General features: G+C 39.4%; 1 protein-coding gene across 2 annotated transcripts in view; it reads left to right on the top strand.

Moving 5' to 3' along the window:
- The window catches only part of CTNNA2 (catenin alpha 2), a 446,082-nt gene that overhangs the window by 247,290 nt on the left and 178,127 nt on the right, over positions 1–20,665 (top strand). The gene's annotated exons all lie outside the window — the stretch shown is intronic.

Genomic DNA, 20,665 nt, shown 5'->3' with positions numbered 1-20,665 from the left:
GGAGCCATTCCCTGTGTCCTGTCCCTCCATCCCTTGTCCCCAGTCCCTCTCCAGCTCTCCTGGAGCCCCTTTAGGCTCTGGAAGGGGCTCTGAGCTCTCCCTGGATCCTTCCCTTCTCCAGGTGAGCACCCCCAGCTCTCCCAGCCTGGCTCCAGCCCTTGGAGCATCTCCATGGCCTCCTCTGACTCTCTCCAGCAGCTCCAAGTCCTTCTGATATTATCTCCTGGGCTGGAGGCAGCTCTGCAGGTGAGGTCTCACCTGAGCAAGGCACAGGGGCAGAATCCCCCTCCCCTGCTTGGATGCAGCCCAGGGTGAGGCTGCAGTACATCCAGCACATCTGTGCCTTTCCCCTGCAGCTTTGATCCAAAGATTTCACTGAGCTTTGATCACTTTTCTTCTGGGTTTATTATTCTCACTTAGGGTTTATGGGTGTTCTGAATTTTTTCAGCTTCAATGCCCAAGTATTGAATCATGGAAATAAATCTCTATCCACCATCACAGGTAGAGTCAAAAGTCTTTTCCTCCTGTAGAGAAGGGTAAAACTTCAGATGAAACTGGGTCAGAAGGACACACTATTTGCAGTTCATCTGAAGTCTGTAAGACATCTGGGATGAGTCTGTTCATATGCAGGCTTTTGCTTTTGAGTCAGTTCATCAAAATAAGCATCCAGAATGTTCCAACTGAATATTATAAAACCATTCAGGGAAATCACTCGGATTATCAGTGCCTCAAGTCTACTTAGAGCTATTCAGTAGAGCCCTTTTTGGTTTTCCCCTGTATGTGGATGTGTGTTGATATGTGTTTGTCAATGTTAACCCAGAGCTAATTTACCAGGTGTCATTAAAATAAATCCAAGGAATTTGTTGCAGAGTTCCTGTTTTCAATATCTTTGGGTGTTATATTTTTGGTGTGAAGTTATGGTGGATTTTCCAAATTATGTTGATGTTAATAGGAGCAGGATGAAACTTTGGGCATCAAGGACTCCTGAGGGGCAGTTGTGCTACATAAAAACCAGGCTGAAAACCTGTTCAGAGCAGCTGTGATGACTGGGAATAAGACCAGTAAATAGTTTTTATTTCTTGATTTCTGGTATAACTATGGTATAGCTGGTATAACAATGGATTCCTCTATACCTCAGCATTTTAAGCCAATTAATTTGAAAAAAAGTATTTTAAAATTAATATACTTATGTTTTTGGAAGTTTTTTTTTTGTTTGTTTTTTGTTTGGTTTTTTTTTTTGTTTTTTGTTTTTTGTTCTTTGTTTTTTGTTTTTTTCTTCTCCCATTGTATATTGATGTGAAATTTTCTGCGCTGCATGGCATGTAGTGACAGGACAAAAGGGAATGGCCTCATGTTGCAGCGGGGAAGGTTTAGATTGGAAATTAGGAAAAATTTACTTATGGAAAGAATGGTCAGGCATTGGAACAGGCTGCCCAGGATAGTGGTGGAGTTGCCATCCCTGGATGTGGCACTTGGGAAGTTGGTTTAGTGGTGACCATGGTGATGTTGGGTCAATGGCTGGACTCAGTGATCTTAGAGGTATTTTCTGATTTTAATGATTTATGACTCTATACATGTTGGCCTCAACCAGGTAAATTTAGACAACTTCCCATGATAATTTCTTATTCCCAGCCTGGCCATGGGAAAGGACATTCACTTTTGGTGTGGTTCTTTGTAGATACTACCTGAAGTAGCTCTGATAAAGGATAATGAATGCAGCTGAAGGTGCATATTAGGAAAGCAAGGTGTGAACCACATAAACCTGGTATTTTTGAGGTCTCCACTATTTCTACTCTTCCTGCAGAAGCAAGCCCTGGGAAAGTTCATCCCTCAAGTTCCTTTATTCACTGATTTTCCAGGGTGTAGTTTGTGGATGCTGAAGGGAGGTAGCTGAACTGCTGACTCAGCTACCCATCAATTCCTGGGAAGTTTGCAGGGCAGTGAAGGTGTAAGAAAGTTGAGAAGACAGACAAAACAGAAATCTCCTTGATAGAGCATAAGAATCTCCTTTCACTGTGTCCATAATCAATCAAATGCTTATTGAAACCAAAAACCCCTTAGCACAGAAGTGTCTGGCAGACTTACTTGGAAAGCTCTTGAAACAGAGCCGTGGATGAAGAGAGATACAGCAGTGCTACAACTTGTTTGTTTCATTGATTATATCATACAAAGGCTTTTATTTATTAACTGGGAGTAAATTCTCTTTTCAGCTGAGTGAATACAATTTCTATTCTGTGTGGAGGGTAAATTAGATCCAAGAGTGTTTTTATCATTTGCATCATGAAGGTGATAAAGAATAGAATAAAGATAAGAACAAGATAAGAATTAAAGATAAGAATATTGGAAGTATTGGAATTTCCCTGGGAGGTGGTGGAGTCACCATCCCTGGATGTATTTTAAAAGAGACTGGATGTGGCACTGGGTGCCATGGTCTAATTGAGGTGTTTGGGCATGGGTTGGACTTGATGATCTTGGAGATCTCTTCCAACCCAGTGATTCTGTGATTCTGTGATTAGCAGTCAAGAGAAAACTTTCCTTTTCCAAGTGTTGCCAAAAAATATCTCATTGCTTGTTTTAAATTAGAAAAATTAGTAAGATAGTCAGGAAGCAGGTTCTTGATACACTTCTGAAAGGCTTTAGAGACAGATCCCATCACCTGTGGAATCCGGATTTCTGAATAGTTACTGAGGTAAGATTTGTTTCTGTGAAAGAGCTCCATAAACTGCCTGGCTAACAGATACCAGCCCTGCTGGATCCAACAGAATTGTCACACAGTATAATTTAATCAGGTTCTTGAATACATTTCAGGGTTTCCCAGTTGTTGTGTGGTTCCCCTGTGCAAATGTAAAGCGAGTCTAAGCCAGACTGTTTAAAAGCATGCCTGGCAGTGGGCTATTTATCTTACAAGAGGCTTTTTGGGCTACCACAGATACCTCAGAGTCTGTTCTGTGCTCCCTGTCCCCTCTGGCAGCCCAGCCTGGCCGTGGCTTTGCAGCCATCGGGCTCCATCACCCCCAGCCCTCCTGCACATTGCTGCTGCACCCTTTGAACCAGCTCCATTCAGCCAGCACGAGATTGTTTTATTAATAAGGCCAGGTGAGTAGGATGACCTTATTACTGGATATCCAGGCTGTGTAATGTCCTTGTTAAATACAGTTAAATACAGTTAAAAACAGACAGCCAGGGATCGCTAAAGGGACCGGCTCCCATTGTTAATGTCCTTCTGTGTCATCCAGCACTTCACATCAGTGTTCTGCAATCAGAACCTTTCCCTAAATGCCGTTTGTGTCCTGCAGGATTGGTGAAGGGACAATCTCCTTTGTGAAGGCAGAAAGAGAGCAGGCTATCTTCAGGTGCTCGGTCTCTGTGAAGCTGTTTAATGTAGCAGTGGTTTTAATGTGCTGCTTTATGTGCTGCCTACAGGTCACCTCTTAATTGAAGTTTCACAGCCTTCAGCTGATGAATGTTTTCTGGCAGCAGTTATATTGGAAATAATTTTTTTTTTTTTTTTTATTTGGGAGATGTAGGTAAAATTGAAGAGCCACATGGATATAATTCTGCTGTTCTTCACAATGAGCAAGAAGCCTGCTCTTAGAGGGGAATAATTCAGGATAAAGAAAACCAAAAAGGAGACTTTGTTTATTCATTTGAACCTTAATAGGAAATGTCTGTATACTCAAAAAGCCATGCCCAGCTGCCTGGTATCTTTTAATGAGGAATTATATTTAATCAGCCTTGCTTCAGAGTGGCTGCTCATGAGACTTTCAGTTCTTCTCTAGGAGGTGTTAGTCCTCTTAACAATAAGTGAGAAAGGACTCATAATGACACCAGTTAATAGATGTGGGGGCCTTGTGCCGCTATTTATGGTCTGATGGGTCAGTTAAAACGAGACAACAAAACATTCAAGTGCAGACGGGAACAATTTGGGCTCTTTGTGGAAAGATGAATGTCTGTGGCTTAACTAGCAGGAGGAAGAATGAGCTTGCACAGCCCACCCAATTACAGTTCCTTTCTCCCAAGAAAATGAAGTAATTTGGAGACTTTGCAAAGGTTGCTGTGTATTTATGTACAAAGATAAAAGGGGTATTTTCATGTGAGCAGGCAGGCTGCGATCCCTTTGTGCAACTCCTAACATTTCCTGGACCAAATGCCCATTATCTCCTTATCATTACACAGACAAAAGCCCTGAAGTAATGACTGTTGGAACTTTTTATACAACTGAAGCTGGCAGGTCTTTGAGGCCAGTAGTTACAATGCTCTCACAGTCTCTTCAGGGCAAGGCAGAAATTCTGCATTTACATCCCTGCCATTGGATATGGAAAGTATTTATGAGAAAACATAGAATTATGGAACCACAGAATGGTCTGTGTTGTGTTTTTTCTCAGTTTTTTAACCTGTTCCCCAGGTCTAGTCCAGTCTCAGCATTATCCAGGAAGGATTTGGGTTCAAAAAGGAAGAAGTGAGTGTAAATAATTCTTGCACCTTTATCATTACACTGGTAGACACTGTACAAAGTGTCTGAAAGTTCAGTCACAAGCAGGTCTTGGCCATGGAGGATTAAAGTCTCATATTGATCTGATCTCCTCTCTTCTGGTAAAGCTCCATCCTTTCTGCTCCATGTTAGAAAAACACATCACACAGTTGGTGTTCCTGGTGATGTTTGTTAAAATACTGTAAGATCTGGCTGACATGGAGTCATAGAATATCCTGAGTTGGAAGGGATTCAAAAGGATCATCCTGACATGAGAGTTTGTGGAAACATTTCTTTATTAAAGCCAGATCTCAAGTCACACTTGCTTGTATTTAGTGCTAGACATGCTTTTCTGGATTTTTCAAAAATACATACTCTCAATCTTGGATATGATGTGAATCCTTCTATACTTAAAGGCAGGGCATGGAAAACCACGCTGCCAACAGAGTAAATATTTCTTTGTATCTGAGAGCATTAGATTTATCTCATAATTTGAATTTTCATCAGTTTGCTTGAGTTGGTTACAGATCCCTGTGTGCTCCTGCAGTCTCTTTGGAGACTTCTCACATCCAATTTCCAAATGGCTCTTGAAGAGGGAGGAACTTGTGTTTTTTTTGGGTTTGACTGGGAAATGTCAAGGTATTTAGTAAGCTGGGAAATTTCTGGTTAATGCTAATAGTGAATTGATTGTGTGAGAAAAAGGAGAATGGGAAAAAATCAGCTGTTAATTACAGGGGGGTTCCCCATCCTGAGGGGCTTGTGAAAGGATATTGTGGGAAAAAAATGTGGTTTTTAGGACTGACTTGACTGCTCCTACTGAAATCACAGGTTACAGTTTTATTGTTCAGAGCCCAACTACTGCATCTTTTATAAAGCACTGCTTATAAGGAAATACTGCAATTAAATGTACATGGAAGTGAGGGAGGAAAAGCTTCCCATAAAAGTGGGAATTTTATCTGCTTCAGGTGCTCAGGTGTCTATGGGCTGTGTAAAGCTTTTCACTCAGTGACTGTTGAGAGAAGCCATTGGAACCCACTTGCAAAGTCAGTATATGGAATTTGGGGTGACAATGTGACATGTGACAATGCATTAATTTTTTTCCAACACACTGACATTTTGATGGTCATTGATTTAGATTGGAGTGAAGGAAGTCATTAGGAAAGGTAAAGAGAAACTGTAGGGATGGAGATACAATAGAGACCCACATAGGAAGTGACCTGGGCTGCATCACCTTTGCTAATAATAAAATAAATAAATAATATAAATAAATAATAAATAAATAATAAATAAATAATAATAAAGGAAAATTTTCTGTGGTGTTAAACACTGATTACATGGATGAAGTTGCAAAAAAATACAAAATCTCTACAGGGAGAGTTTTTGTCTTATTTTTTTTCCTTTATTTTTTTTTTACCAGTTACCTTAAGTTAGTTTGCTAAATAGGATTCCCAAAAGTCACCTTGAAGTTGAAAATTCTGGGAAATTTTTCAGTCTAGCTCTTTTATGAATCACCACAGAAAAATACAGAACCAGAATCATAGAATGACTTGGGCTGGAAGGACCTTAAAGCCCATCTCATTCCAACCCCTGCCACCCATGTCCAATGTGTAGCATGAAGTCTGGGCAAAATAAAATGACTAATAATTCTGCAGTATTTTAAACCAACATTTAAAAAACTCTAGTTATGGGTCTGAGCTTGGAAACAGATTGTGAGTAATGCAATAAGAAGGAATGAGAATTATTAGCACTTGGCCAGTGCTATCTGTTTCCTTATCAGAGGGAAATGTTTACTACATTAGTGTGTTGTTTCTTTGAAGCAGAGAATAGATGCCATGTCTTAAGATAGTAAAATGTTGAAGCATAATAAACTAAAAAGTAAAATCAAATTTAATTTGTAATATGTTTTCATTTTCAGGGTTACATTACAAAGTTAATTTAAAAAGTAATATTATCTCAGTTGCTTCAGAAAGCCATTGATTTTTTTTTTCATAACCTCTTCCAACGGGAATTGTATGATTTAAATTTGGTAAGCAGAGAAGTGTCTGTCCACCTTAAAAATAGTTGTTCATACTCCCAGCTGAGAAGTCATTTCAGAAACCTTAACCTTTTTAATGGTTATTTATGCATTAACTGAAATTAATTGCTTATCATATCTAATTGCTCTTGGGCAGAATTGCCCTGTAACTTGAGTCAATCTTTGCTGCTCTTTTCTTCTAGAGGTATTGACTGTTCACAATATTACATCCTTCTGATTTTATTTACTCTTGTGAACCCAGCAAGTCCCTCTGGGTCCCATTCCTTGCACAGACATCCCCGTGCTGCTGATTGCACTGGCAGCAATTTTCTCTCAGTCCTTATATTTGGGGTTTATCAGTCTTGAACAGGGGTGATAGGATTTTTTATCACATCAGTATCAGTGTCTCAGACAGCAACAATGATCCCTTTTTGTACTGGTGTTACATGAATCCCACTGTACATTTGAAAACAGCATTTGTCTTGTAATTTTCTGGTTTGGAATCTCAGCTGAATGTTTGATTTGCATTTGTACTGACCAGAGGCAGATTTGAATTGTACAGGGTGGGTTGCAAATGCTGCCTTAAGAAAGTCAGATCTCTAGGATAGTTCAGGACTGTTGTGGGTTGGGTTCTACCCAGCTTCTGCAGCTCTCACCCAAGCAGTGTCAGCCTCTCAGCAGTGCAGAATATTCACTGAGCTCTCAGAACCACTGAAGGGTTTTATTACAAGGTTATTACCTTCACTGCAGGTTTTTATTATTCTGTGAAATAATCACAGAATCATGGAATATCCTGAGCTGGAAGGGACCCACAAGGACTGAGTACAGTCCCTGCACAGACACCCAAACAATCCCACCCTGAGCATCCCTGGCAGTGCTGCCCAAACCCTCCTGGAGCTGTGGCAGCCTCGGGGCTGTGCCCATTCCCTGGGAGCCTGGGCAATGCCAGCACCTCTGGGGGAAGAACCTTTCCCTGATATCCAAAATAAACCTTCCTGACACAACTTCACACCGTTCTCTTGGTTCCTGTGACTGATTGTTTCTAGCTGTATCTCAGAAATGGTGTGTTCATCCAAAAATAGCAGCATTCTGGCATAAGGGATGTCATATAAAAAGGCATGGAACAGGTTTTGTTTTCCTTTGGAATTGGTTTGATGATTTTTATTTCATTTTTCCTGAGGATGTGGCAGCTTTCCATGCCTGCAAGAAAGTGTATTTTCTTAGAAAAGAAGCTTAATTAAGAGTAGTGACAGTGATTGTAATAACAAGATACGTGCATAAGTAATATATAGAATGGGAATTTATAGATAAATCCCAAGAACTAAACAGAAGGAAGGATTAATATATAAAAATATTAATGTGAGATGTCTTCAGTGCCAGCGTTTTCATATTCCCAGTAGAAATACAGTGGTAGATGACACCTAGTGGAGCTTGGCATCAACTGCTGCAGGAATGGACCTGAGCCTAAAAACTGGTCATCCTTGGAGTAAAAAAAAAATATTCCTGGAGCTGTTGCATCTCACTGTTCCTCTTGTTCTATTTACAGATAGGAGAATTTAGTATCATTGCTGAATTATTCATCCTGTTAAAAAAGAATTAGTCACAATGGGACAGTAAGAAAAGGGAGCAAAAGCCTTTTTTAGCCTTTAATTAATTAATTTATCAATATTTATTTTATACTTTCAGAGGCTTTAATATTTAGAATTATAAATACATTATTATTGGTTATTAGTGTAGGTTTGTCTTTACATGGCACATGGTGGGATTCTTGGGATTTCCTGGGTAGGACCAGGAGCTGTGCTCAATGATCCTGATGGGTCCCTTCTAACACAGCACATTCTATGATTCTACATGAGAATTATTGAACCAGTCTATACTATAGACAAATTAAAACCACTTTTTTTCCTGACAAAAAGCAGAGTATCTGTGGGGGTTTGTTGTTTTTTTGTATTTTTTTTAAAAACTAACTTTTTCAGGGTTTCTCTTGAGTCATGCATTTAATGAGAACCTGAAGCATTGATTTATTGGTGCATCAAAACACCTAGAAAGAAAAATATGAAAAATGTTTTCCTCCTTTCTGTAGATAGCTCGGGGGTAATGAAATAGGTGTCATACAAACAAAGTTGATTCCCTGTTAAAAATACAGTTCAGTACTTAATCTTACTCAGTAAAATTAACATAATAAATCACTAAATTACCCTTTTCAGCATTGGATTCTTACCAGCATCCATGTACTTAGCTTTGTGAACAATGGTGGTTTGTGTTTACAAGGGGATTACATATTGGAAATTAGACTCTTTGAGTGTGTGGGTGTGTTATTCTTTTTTTTTATTATTATTTTTTTATTTTAAATACAGGTTGAAATCAGCTCTCTGGTACTCAGTTGTTCATGAGCCACATTGAAGAATTTGTCAGAAACTGATAGTTTGGGTGTTAATGCCAGGTGAGCAGGGATGTGCCAGGAAGTTTTGTGTTGCTTTAGTTATGTCTCCTTTTGTGGACATGGGAGCACTGTCACCTCAGAGACCACACAGTGCTGTGCCACATCCCAGGCTGTTCCTGAGGGTGGGGTCAGGTGGATTTGTCCCAGCAAAGGCAGCTGCAGCTCTGCTGTGCCTTTCACACCTTTTCTGTCTCTGGGGAAACTCCATTTAATAACCATCTCCCCTGAAAGCTCCAGTGGTTGATGTTGCTCCACGGCAGATGTGCTGAATTGGCCAGAATCCATTTTAATCTCTTTTTACTCATCCTGATAATGAAGCCTTGACCTCCCAGCAGATGGGACTTGCAGAGCAGTTCTGCTCACTGCTAAAGAGATCTGTGCCTGAGCATCAGGCTTTTCTCTCCAGTGGATTGGCATTTGTGGTCATGGATGCAGAGTGCTGGAGTCACAGTAACTTGGAATTATTAGATAAACACATACACATGCACCAGAACAAAATGAGTGTTTGGTGTTTGATGTGTGACAGAGCAGCCTCTTTGTCCCACAGGCTGGCAAAATCTAAAGCTTGAGGTTTGCATTCAGTCCTCACAAGTCTTCCCAACTTCACTGACATTAGGATCATTTTCTTGAGGGGTTTATGCAGTCTGGATGTCACATTACTTGGTGGGACACACATTTGCAGACCCTCTCCTGGCTGGGCTCAGGTGTGCTCATTTTGCTGGCCCTGAATCCCAGCCAAGTTAAATTCCAAATTCCTGGGACATGCTAACTCAGCTGTCACCACTGCAAATAAATCTGAGCCCAGTGGTGAGATCTGAGCTTATTTAGTGTGTGCTAAGGACAGACCTTCCTCAAGTCAGCACTTCAGGGCCCCATGCATAGTGAAGGAACAAAAGCAAAATATGGAAGTATCACAAAAACATTGATATTAAAAGAATAATCAGAGAGCCAGTTTCCTGATGCTGATGCTGACCATAGTTCCTAGAGTGAAAATAAATTAAAGACCTTTTCTTTGCACTGCCAAAGACTTTCAAATATTAATCTTACAGCAGCCCACATAGCACTGAGGGCTTAAATACTTTATTTCCCAAATTGGTGCTGAGAGTCTGTTGCAGAAGCTTGGAAGGACTCACATCAATTTATCTTCCAGTTGTACATCTTTAGGCAGGGCTGGCTCTTTGGGTGTTAATTCTGAGCTGCTGGTGTGCATTTACTGTTGTTTGATACAGGCAAGATAAAAACCCCATTGTGATGTTCTGTAAAATCCATAGGTGTTGAGAAATGCAGCTCTTACAGTGGTCAGGTAATAGCAGCAGCAATTTTGGATTGTGCTCCACATTTTGTAGAATAAAGAGAGTTCAGTGAAGTTGGGTAAGGAGGCACAGTCTGGAGCTGTGTCCCAGGCCTGGCTCCCTGTGCTCCCCATCCCTTCCATGGGCTTTGCAGGCTGGTGGAGCAGCAGGGATCCCACTAGATGGAGCAGGGGACCACCAGGGCAAAACCACATTGCCTGTCAGGAAAAGGAGAAGAGAGGGGAGAGAATGGAGTGAGAAGAGTGAAAAATGGAATATGTGAGGAAGCAGGAACACACTTCAGAAGGACAGTTTTAAAAAAGCAAAGCAGAGGAAACCTAGGGTTTGCAGTAATACCCATGCAGGAAAACAATGTGAAAACAGCTATTGAGTCTTATTTTTAAACCCTAAATGTATTTGCTCTTTTCTTTAATTCATACTTTCCTGCATTTCTGTGTTCTCCATATTTTCACCATAACTGGAAATAAAATCTAGTTTTCTTTTAATAGGTAAAATTGTATTTCTGTGTTGAAAGCATTACTTAAAGATTAAGTATCCTCAGGAATGCACTCAATTCAGGGATAGTTAAAAAATCATCACTTTCATTTTTTAATTGCAGTAGAGAAGATTTAACTTCACTTGACTATTCCAGAAATATTCTTAAACTACCTCACAGGTGGCTGAGCTCTGCTTTTATTACTCTGATTCTGTGCCATATTTTCTTGTTGACGCAAGGAAAATGAAGATGTTCAGTGGTGATTTTTTCACTGCTGCTGTTAAATATTATTGAAAAGAAATATTTTACCTACTACTTGTAACATGAACCTTACTATTAAAATACATCTCAGCAGTCAGGTACTGAAAGTAGCCAGCTCTGTTCCAGAGTTTGCCTTCTTGATCATTTTGGAGTATTAGGAAAATGTTAGGGAAAAAAAGACCTGATGCAGTAAATTGGGTCTATTTCTGAATGATCTGTATGAAATAAAGTGGAATAAACCAGCAGAAAGTTGTAATTGAAGATTTGGGTTTTTTAATGGAAGTTACCAAGACATGCTTTACCTTATAAATGCAGAATAATGGAGAATATCTTCCTACAGCAACAAAGGAACTTCTATTACAAAAAGAAATCATTCAAATCCTATAAAAATCAGTAAGACTCTTTCCAGACATGGGGAGGGTTTTGATCAGACCATCTGGTTCTGAGGTTGTGTCCTTTATAGCACCATATATCCTCCATACGTCCCTTACAGCATCGTGACATCAGTTTCAGCAGAGTTCTGGGTGATTCTAATTTCTGCAACTGAAGATCCATATTTTAATCCAAGAGCAGCTGGGGCCATGCTGGTAATCCAGTCTGGTTTACATAAAAATTTCCTTTAGGGGAGAGCTTCACATTTCTCTTTCTATGGAAAAGAAAAGTGATTAAAGACTTCCAGTTAACTCTGTTACTCATTTTCTCTGTGGTGCTGTGGAAAGCTGCATTCCAGCTGTGCTTCTCAGTGGAATTATTTATGGGACTTCCTTAAAAGCTCTATTAATGAAGATAAAAAATTTAAAACCAAAACAAAACAGACAAACAAACTATAAAAAAGATGTGTCTTATCAGAGAATTCCAGAACAGTTTGGGTTGAAATGGACTTTTAAGACCACCTCATTTAGTTCCAACCTCCTGCCATGGACAGGGGCATCTTCCACTAGACCAGGCTGCTCCAAACCCTGTCCAACCTGACCTTGAACACCTTCAGAGATGGGGCAGCCCTGGACAAAGCATCTCTGGTCTTCCCCAAAGACCAGATTTTTTCTTAATCCAATTATTCAAAAGCTAAATATACTTGGGAATCTTGGTTCTCCAACATTCCCTGTGTGAGCTTTTTGCATCTTATTTTAGCATGTACAATGGTGTTTCTCAAAGCTGGAAACATGATCAGGTGCAGGAAATAAATGTTTGGAGGAGATAAAGGAAGGTCAGCCTTGAAGACAACCTGCAGTTGCAGAATCTCTGACAGTGCCCCAGCACAAAGCAGGAGTTTCTCTCTACTGGTACAGAGTCTCTTAAATGCTATTACCTGAAACCAGCTGTTCTCAGTGATCATTGCCTGGTGAGTCCAAAATTTGGAATAAATTTCAATAGGTGCTGCAGCCAGAGTCACCAGGCATCCCACCAGCATGAAAGCACTGAATTTATAATGGCAACAGAAATTACAAGTTCAGAATTAAAAATTTCTAACCCTATTTTGGGGAGGACATAGGCACGAAGATGAGGAATTATGTGTGTTTTGATGATTCATACCCTCAATGGGTTGTGATCATTGTTCACAAGCTCTCCACATTTTCTTTTACATGGAATAAAAAATTGAAAGAGTAGATACTGCAGTGTTAGAACTATGGTATTTGGGAGTAGCCTTGAAAATGTTAACAAATCTGTAATTAGAAGCAGGAGTGTTCATGGGAATTGTGAATCATTTGCTGAGAAAAGCAGATCTGAGCAAATGAAATGGCTCCAAATAGCAATGGCAGAGAGCTATACATGGAATCTTCATCTCAGTACCCATGAAGTAACAAAGGGTGTTGGTGGCAAAGGAAAAAAAGTCAGCAAGGGTTCCATACAAAAGGCAGGAAATCAAGAAAATACAGAGCGAAGTTTGGTAGATTTGATGGTGCTGTAAAGATCTCATGGGTAATACCCAGCTATCAAGACAGAATGAGCAATTCAGATCCTCCTTCCCATTTAGTTGTGAGACAAGCACAGAAGTTAGGTTGGAAAGGACCTGTGGAAGTCTCTGTTCCAAGCCTGTGATCATCTTAGATCAGATTGCTGCCAGGTCTTATCCAGGCAAACTTGAATATCCCCAAGGATGGGTATTCCAGAACAACAGAGAAACAGCAATATGAAAATAACAGAAATGTAGAAAAGGGAAGTAATAGAAAGGAGACAGAACCTACTAAGAGACTATGAGGTTGCTTTGGCAGCCCAGTACAGCAAAGGAGGCATGGGATGGACTGATGGTTCAGCCCTCAGAAAATCCTGGGCACTGGGAAAGAAGGAGGCTGAGGCTGTGATGGCTCAGACACAAAATGTGTAAGTGTGGTGGAGAACCAAAAAATTACAGCAGGATGGGAGAGAAAAGAGCCATTATTAGACCCAGGCAGGTGCAGTAAAACTTGGTGCAAGAAAACCAAGGAAAACAAGGAGTAGGCAATTCCAAGGTGATCTAGGCTGTTCTGGTGGAGAAAAGTCATCAATGTGAAGTCAAGTCTCATCCAACAATGAAAAATAAACCAGAATTAACTCTATTTGAGAGCCACTTGAAAGCAAATAAATTCAAATATGATGGCAGTCAGTACCTTGCCTTTGTGCTGAACTCTGTACTGGTACCTCTGCCCCCACAGGTCAGGAGATGCAGGTGTGGGAGGAACATTGACAGTGCAAGTGGATAAATAGGGTGCAGTGAGATGTGTAGAGCTAAGGGAAAGGAACATGAGTTGCAATATGCAAAAGAGGCACGAAAAAGTTTTTATTTTATATATATATATATATATATATATATATATATATACACACACACACACACTGGTATGCATATAATTGAAATTTAGACTAGATACATCATCTCAGTACACACTGCATTGTATCCCAGCACTCTCTGTGCCAGTATTTATGTCAGTAATGAACCAGTCTAGGTGTACAATCAAGAAAATACCCAGTGCAAGGTGTACAGTGCTTAAATAATCAATAATACATATTTTAGAATAAAGTTGGAAAGCAGGAATTTGCAGTTTATTGCTATAAAATGCACATTTTGTGTTTGTCAAGTGAAGCTGATAAAGGCTTGCTGTGAAATGACAAAAATGTCTACAGTATATTGCAGCAATCCAGAGTTCATGGCCAGCATTTTCAGTGGGAGTAAATTATTTCTCTTATTTTTCCTTTTGTTTGTCCTTCTTCTGTTTTTTTCCTCCCTCTCTTCTCTTTTTTGACTTTCCAGTATGAGACAACGTGTCATTTGGGACCACTGAGGTGCTCTGCCTTTTAAGAAATCCAAGAGAAGTTACCTTAAACTTTGCAGTGAGGATTTGAAGCTTTTTGGTACTCATGTATTCATTCCTTTGGCTGGTGTGAGCTTGGGAAAGGCCACAGGGGAGTCAGCAGTGGGATGTGGAGTTTCTGCCTCTCATTTTGCTCCTCTGTGATTTTACCGAAAGGAGAAGTATGTCAATGAGGGGAGTCTGGCTGTTTCCTAAAACTCAGATATCTGGAAATTCAAGCACACTCCACCTCCTGGGAAATTACATGAGAAGCACAGAGCAAGAAAGAAACCAGGTTATTATCACCAGTACATGTCCAGTCTCTTTTCTTTTTGACATGTATTTGGGTATATTGCAAGTTTTTCTCTTTCCTTCTTTCCTTCTTTCCTTCTTTCCTTCTTCCTTCCTTCCTTCCTTCCTAACAGGGCTAAACCAAATGCAAAATTAACATCTGAACAAAAGCTGTTCCACACCCCTGAAAAAATTTTCCTTCTGAATTTATACTGTGAATTCATTATCTCAGGAAATTGTTTAGGTTTCAAAAACAATCACGTTCAATACAATGAACAGTTTACACCTCCTTCCCTTAACTCAGTGTGGATGTTGTGCACAAGATAGCTGACACAGAGTTATGATATTATCAGCATCATTTAACTTCTTGCACTTAATTTACCTCATTAACATTTTTATTACATTTTGTTACCATTGCATATTGAGAAAACACAGTTGTGAAGTCACCCAGCTCAGGCTGAGCACCAGCAAGGGGCTCAGGCTGCCAATGTTCCTTAAACTGGATTAAAAGTGAAACTTCCCAGCTGCTCCAGTGCCCATCCTGCTGGGTGCAGGATAATTTACAACTCAGGGTTTCCCAGTTTTCCAGGTCACATTCCTGCAGTCTGACCAAATGATATGCTGGGAAGAAAACTGGTGTGTTGAGCATGGGACTGGTGTTTGATTTCAAGCCCTGATGCACCAGTACCTCAGTGGGAAATGGCCTCGATAGGATGGGAGTTTGCAGTCTGGCCTCAGACACCATGGAGTGTAAATTCCCACACCTGGAGCTCACCTTTGTTTCGTACTGATAATAGGTTGGAAATGGTATTTATGATATTTTAATGGCTGAGTTACTGAAGGTCACAGATAATTGAAAAGATGGGGTGATTTTCTGCAGTGGTGTTGCAGATTTTAAAGAGCTTTGTAAAAGAATGTTGGCATTACATATATGATTCTGATAAGTATGCTAGATTATCATCCAAACTTTTAGATATCCAAGAATTTAGGGGACCAATTCTTCTGGAGTTCTTGTGAATGCTTCCAGTAGTTTTTTGTTTTTGTTTTTATTTGTGAAATGTGAATGCAATCTGGATATTAGAAGCATGTAATTTCACCTTAATTTCTGTTCAGTGGTAAATAACTGAAGGTCATGTCATTTATTTCAAAATCTCTTTTCTTTTCAATTTTCAGAATGGTCCTTGTAGCTTATGGACTGAATGCCATGACATTTTAATGATGATAGAAATTATATAGGCTGCATTTTTTTCCCCAAGGTTTACAACAGTCTGCAGCTACAATAGAAAGCTCAATTTAACCTTTAAAACTCATTTCATTTGAAATAGGTGGTTAAAACCGTTTCTTAGATTGGTGATGACTATACTTTATATATAAATAAAAATAAATAAATAAATAAATAAAATATTTTCCTCTAACACATAATTGCATTCACTTTGGATATCTAAAATAAGTAAAAAGACATTGTAGAATATCACTTTGTTAAGAGGCTTCTGAAGTGAAAAGGGTCTCAAGCTTCTTTTATAAACCCTGAGTCTTGGCAGAAAATTTGCTAATGTTTTTTTTCCCAATTCCTCTGATTAGGAGGGATTAATTTACTTTTTAACTCCTTTCCCATTCAATAATTGCTAATATGTTAATTTGTTTTCAGCTGTTGTTGTAATTGTTTTGTTAGTGGTTGTATTAGTTGCTTGTATTAGTTGTATTAGTTAGCAGTGTAATAGTTTTGTTAGTTAATTGTATTGTTATTGGAACAAAGTGTGGGCATCTTTTGTGTGTGTGTGATCTCCACCAGCCCCTCCAGTGATGGTCTCTGTGCTGGAAACTCCTGGGACTGGGGCTGTCACACCAAGCACTTAACACTGAATTTTCTATTCCACTCATTGCTTGTTGCTCAGCCTAAACACAGCTGCTGGTGTCTCTGCTTTATCAGGGCTCAGGTAAACAATTTGGGAAGCCTGAGTATGAGAGGGGACTTCCCCCTACAACCCTCAGTGCAATCCTCAGATTTTCACAAATCTTTCTGAGAGTGGTGTTGATATCACTGTCATGCCTGAGCATCTTCCTCAGCAGCCTTCAGAGTCAACACCCAGGTTTAATTTTCCCTAAATCATTGTTTATTCATACAAGGGGCTTGGATTTCTTTGAGGAATGCATCCCCATCTGGTTATCACTTCTATGCTTGGAATTAGACTTCTCTCATCCTAAATCAATTTCTTCTAGCAGGTGGAAAGCCATAATCCCTTTGGTACCTGGCAGCAGGCAGAATTAAATGGATCAGGTGTGGAGTTTGAAAGACTCTTAAGGGTTTTAAAAATCAATTGAGCCAGATTCTGGTTGGGTTACACATAATCTCAGCTCAGGTGTCATCTGAAAGCTTTAATGTTTGTGTCTAATGGTAAAATGTCTAGACTTCCAAATGTATATACCTCCCTAAAAAAAAATTAAAAAAAAAAAAAAAAGAAGAAGAGGAAAAAAATTTTATTCATAACTATATACAATTGTACAATTTTATGACCTGATTTGCTCAGATTATCTTCTCCCCATCTTCTCAAAATGTGTATTGTCAGCTTTGAGGAAAAAATATAGGAGGAGAAAAATCCATCTCTCTGCATGATTTGCTGTCCCAGCTTCTCAGCCATGAGAGATGTCAGCCTCAGTGGTCTGTAATAGTTTATTGAGAGGATGCAAGAAGAGCTCATTGCCTGATTAATCAAATAATTAAACATTGCAGTTATTTAGCCTTAATATTAATAGAGTGCTATCTCTAATAGTGGAAATAATCTGTTTCAATCAAGTCATAATTTCACACATTGCTCTGTGGCTTTCAGTTGTGCTTTTCATTTTCCTGTCACCCTTGTAGGTAAATTTGTGTTTATTTACACATATGTGTGTTTTTGTGTGTTTATATACCAGAACAAATCCCTGAAAATGAGGGTTACAAAAGCCATTTCTTATGCCATGAAGGTTTTTTGTGGAATGCAGAAGGTATTTTGAAACACAAACGTACACCAGCCTTTTACCACAAAATAATAAAATACAGGAAACGCTGCACCTAAATTGATGCAGGAATTTGGACCTGGCAGTCACAACAAAAGGGTGGAAATAGTATCTCCTATTGCAACTTTCAGTTTGCAGACACAGTTAAACATTCATTCATTTGCAACAAGGGGTTTTTTTATTCTGCCCTTTGTCTGTTGGAATTATTTTTTGTCTGTCTTCCTCATTTTAGACAGCAAGTTCAGGAAAGGGAAATTAAATCTTGACAAAATTATCCAATACTGATGAATCAGGATTTTGTTATTTAAAAAGAAAAAAATCCCAAACATTGACTTTCTATGGGAAATTTTGTTTTCTGTTTTCTATTCATCTGCAGAGACAAAGAGCTTCCTTTTTCTGTTATGGAGAATCACAGCATCTTTTAAGATGGGATTAGAAAAATATGCAGGTGGAAAAGTTATTGAGTTGTGTGATTTATGTAGGAGTTCCCAGTGCTGTTGTTTATGTGTTCTTTGAAGGAGAAGATTAGCCTGGAAAAAATGTGTGTCTGTGGATCAGTTTATCTTCCTAGAGGAGCTCTGTTGTCACCTGTAAGCTTGAGATGCAGAGTATCGTGAACAGGTCTAGAAAAATTATGTAACCAGGCTAGTGAGTAATGGGTTTATGCCAGAACTCTCTCCCTTTTAATGAATGAATTCAAATAATTCATTTATTCACGTTTCTGATGGGTGTTCCCTGCACATGCCTTTGTAGCACTAACTCTGAAATTAGCTCAGGAACAGTTTGGAACTACGGAATATTCCATAGCACTGCATAAAATGTCAAGGAGCCACCTCTCTTTCCTCCCAGGTATGATTTCAGTTTATTTCCAAAGCTGTGCTTGTTACATTCAGAGGATTTCCTTGTTGTGTCCCTGCTGTGCTCACATTTCAGCCATAAATGCAGATCTGTGTTACACTCATTCTCCAGCTTTGTTCTCATTCTATTTTGTAATTATTTTCCCTGCTCATATTGGAGCTCTTTATTCCATACAGAGAAGTGGAAATATCTTTTTGACAGCAGCAAAGCTGAGCAGGGTGAAGGCCTGCAGGAGTTGTGAGCCCAGAGAGCAGGAATGCAGACAGTTCTGCAGGCTCATGTAGAACATTTGCTGTCAGACACCCACGGGGCCACTATTGGTACAGATATTATTAGCTTGTATAAAATATTCTCCTTTAACCCACCATCAAACCCCAGGATTAGAAAGTGGGGAGCTGGAAAGGGCTCCCTGATGTAGAGAAACCCATCCCAGTCTAACATTAGCTACCAGCTTACACAGACCCTTTCCTGAATAGTCCAGTTTTTATTCTGAACTTCCTCTATTCCAATCCCTCAGCAAGGATTTTTCTTTTTTCCTTTGTTATGTCCACTTGTTGATGCATACTATGAAGTGAAATATTCTGACATCTATATGAAAATATATCCTTGGGAGAAAGCAATTCCTTTTCTTGTGGCACCAAAGACAAGGAGAAATACTTTTGGAAGATCTGGATGATTTCATAACTCAGGGATGATAAGAACAAAGCTGATGCCTGTGTAAATTTGGTACTTGTTAATAGGTAATATTTCTGATTAATGCTGTCTCTATATTGTTAGAGGCCAAGTTATCTGGATAAATTACCTCAGAAATTCTGTGATTCTATGAAATTCCATGCTGTTCCTTTTGCACTGATTTTTTGGTAGGTATTTTGAAGTCAAAGACCCAGAGATACAGAAAACTTTAGGCTTTTGATTATCAACAAGGGCTTTTGGATCTTAGAGTGACCCTCAGAACTGAAAACAAAAGTTTCCTTGCAAAAAGTGAACAGGAACATCAAAGGTCTCTGAAATGTAGGGATAATAAGGTCCAGTATGTAGAAATCCCACGTTCAGCCAAAGGGAAGATGTGAAGAGAAGAATTAACTGGATCTGATTGTACAGAAGTGCTTCATGTCTGCTCTGTTTTCTGTCAGGTTTAAATGGGTTCTGTCACTTTGATAAGCTTTTCCAAGGGAAAAAAGGTGGAGTCTATGAATAAATAGCATTAGACCATGGCTATCAGGCTATGGCAGGTCACTTAGCAACTGAGAGACTCCTTTTTTATTTCTCCTGCTGATCATGTTTTGTCCTGAATTTAATGTATCCTCAAAGGAAGAGCAACCCACAACCAAACCCATTTTTTCTTGGCTGACTTCAAAACTATCCACAGGAGGAGAATTCATGGGCCACCTACTCAAAGATGTGTTTTTGAGCACCTTCTAAGAAATTTCAGTTCCTTAGGAAAATACCAAATCTAAAAGTGAAAAACCAGACTATTAAAAATTGCTCCTGGATCCTGGCAATACCAGAGTGTTAGTTGAAAACTTCTCAAAAAAAAAAAAGAAAAAAAAAAAAAGGCAGGGAAAGGAACCAGGTGATCCATCTTTAAGTGGCAGGATGGATTCTTTGGGGTAGTGGCCAACTCTTTGTGCCATGCTGTTTCCATTTGAATGAAAAATCAGCTGCCTCACAGACTGATTGTCCTTCACATTCAGTTCTGTGGCTGAAGCAGAAATGTTTGCTTGTCTCTTGAAGGCTCCAGCACAAAATGGAAGATATAACAGCATTCATAAAATAAAATTGAGTTGTTAGCCTGTATAAATACACTCAGGAAGCTGCTGCAAAATGCTGACAATGGCTGTGATTTTTCTTTGGAATGGTGGGATTTTGGCTGGGATTGGGTTATTCTTGCAGCATTCTAAGATCATGGGTCACCAGCTCTATCACTGGTAAAATCATCAGGAAAATTTAGCCACATGCATAACTGTTTTTTGGGCACTTTTTGCTGAGTACAAGGAGGCTCTGCAAGCCCTATAGATGCACTATAAGAGCAGAGATCAAATATTTATTGGCTGCTACACACAGCAGATTTCTAAGCTAAATACTACCCAGCCAAGCATTAATAGATTCTGCCCTGTGCTGCCTTGGAGGTTTTCAGCCAGGTGGGGGAAGGTTCTCCTTCATTGCTCCTTGGAACAGGCTTCCAGCTCCTTGTTGTGATTTTTCTTTTCCTTAAGATATTTAGCAAGCTTTTCACAGAAATATTTTTCAATGCCCAAATCTCTGAGCTGTAT

The sequence above is a fragment of the Oenanthe melanoleuca genome, chromosome 4, assembly GCF_029582105.1.
Source record: "Oenanthe melanoleuca isolate GR-GAL-2019-014 chromosome 4, OMel1.0, whole genome shotgun sequence".
Taxonomy (NCBI): domain Eukaryota; kingdom Metazoa; phylum Chordata; class Aves; order Passeriformes; family Muscicapidae; genus Oenanthe; species Oenanthe melanoleuca.
The sequence above is the reverse complement of the archived record's forward strand: the minus strand, read 5'-3'. Positions and strand labels throughout refer to the sequence as shown.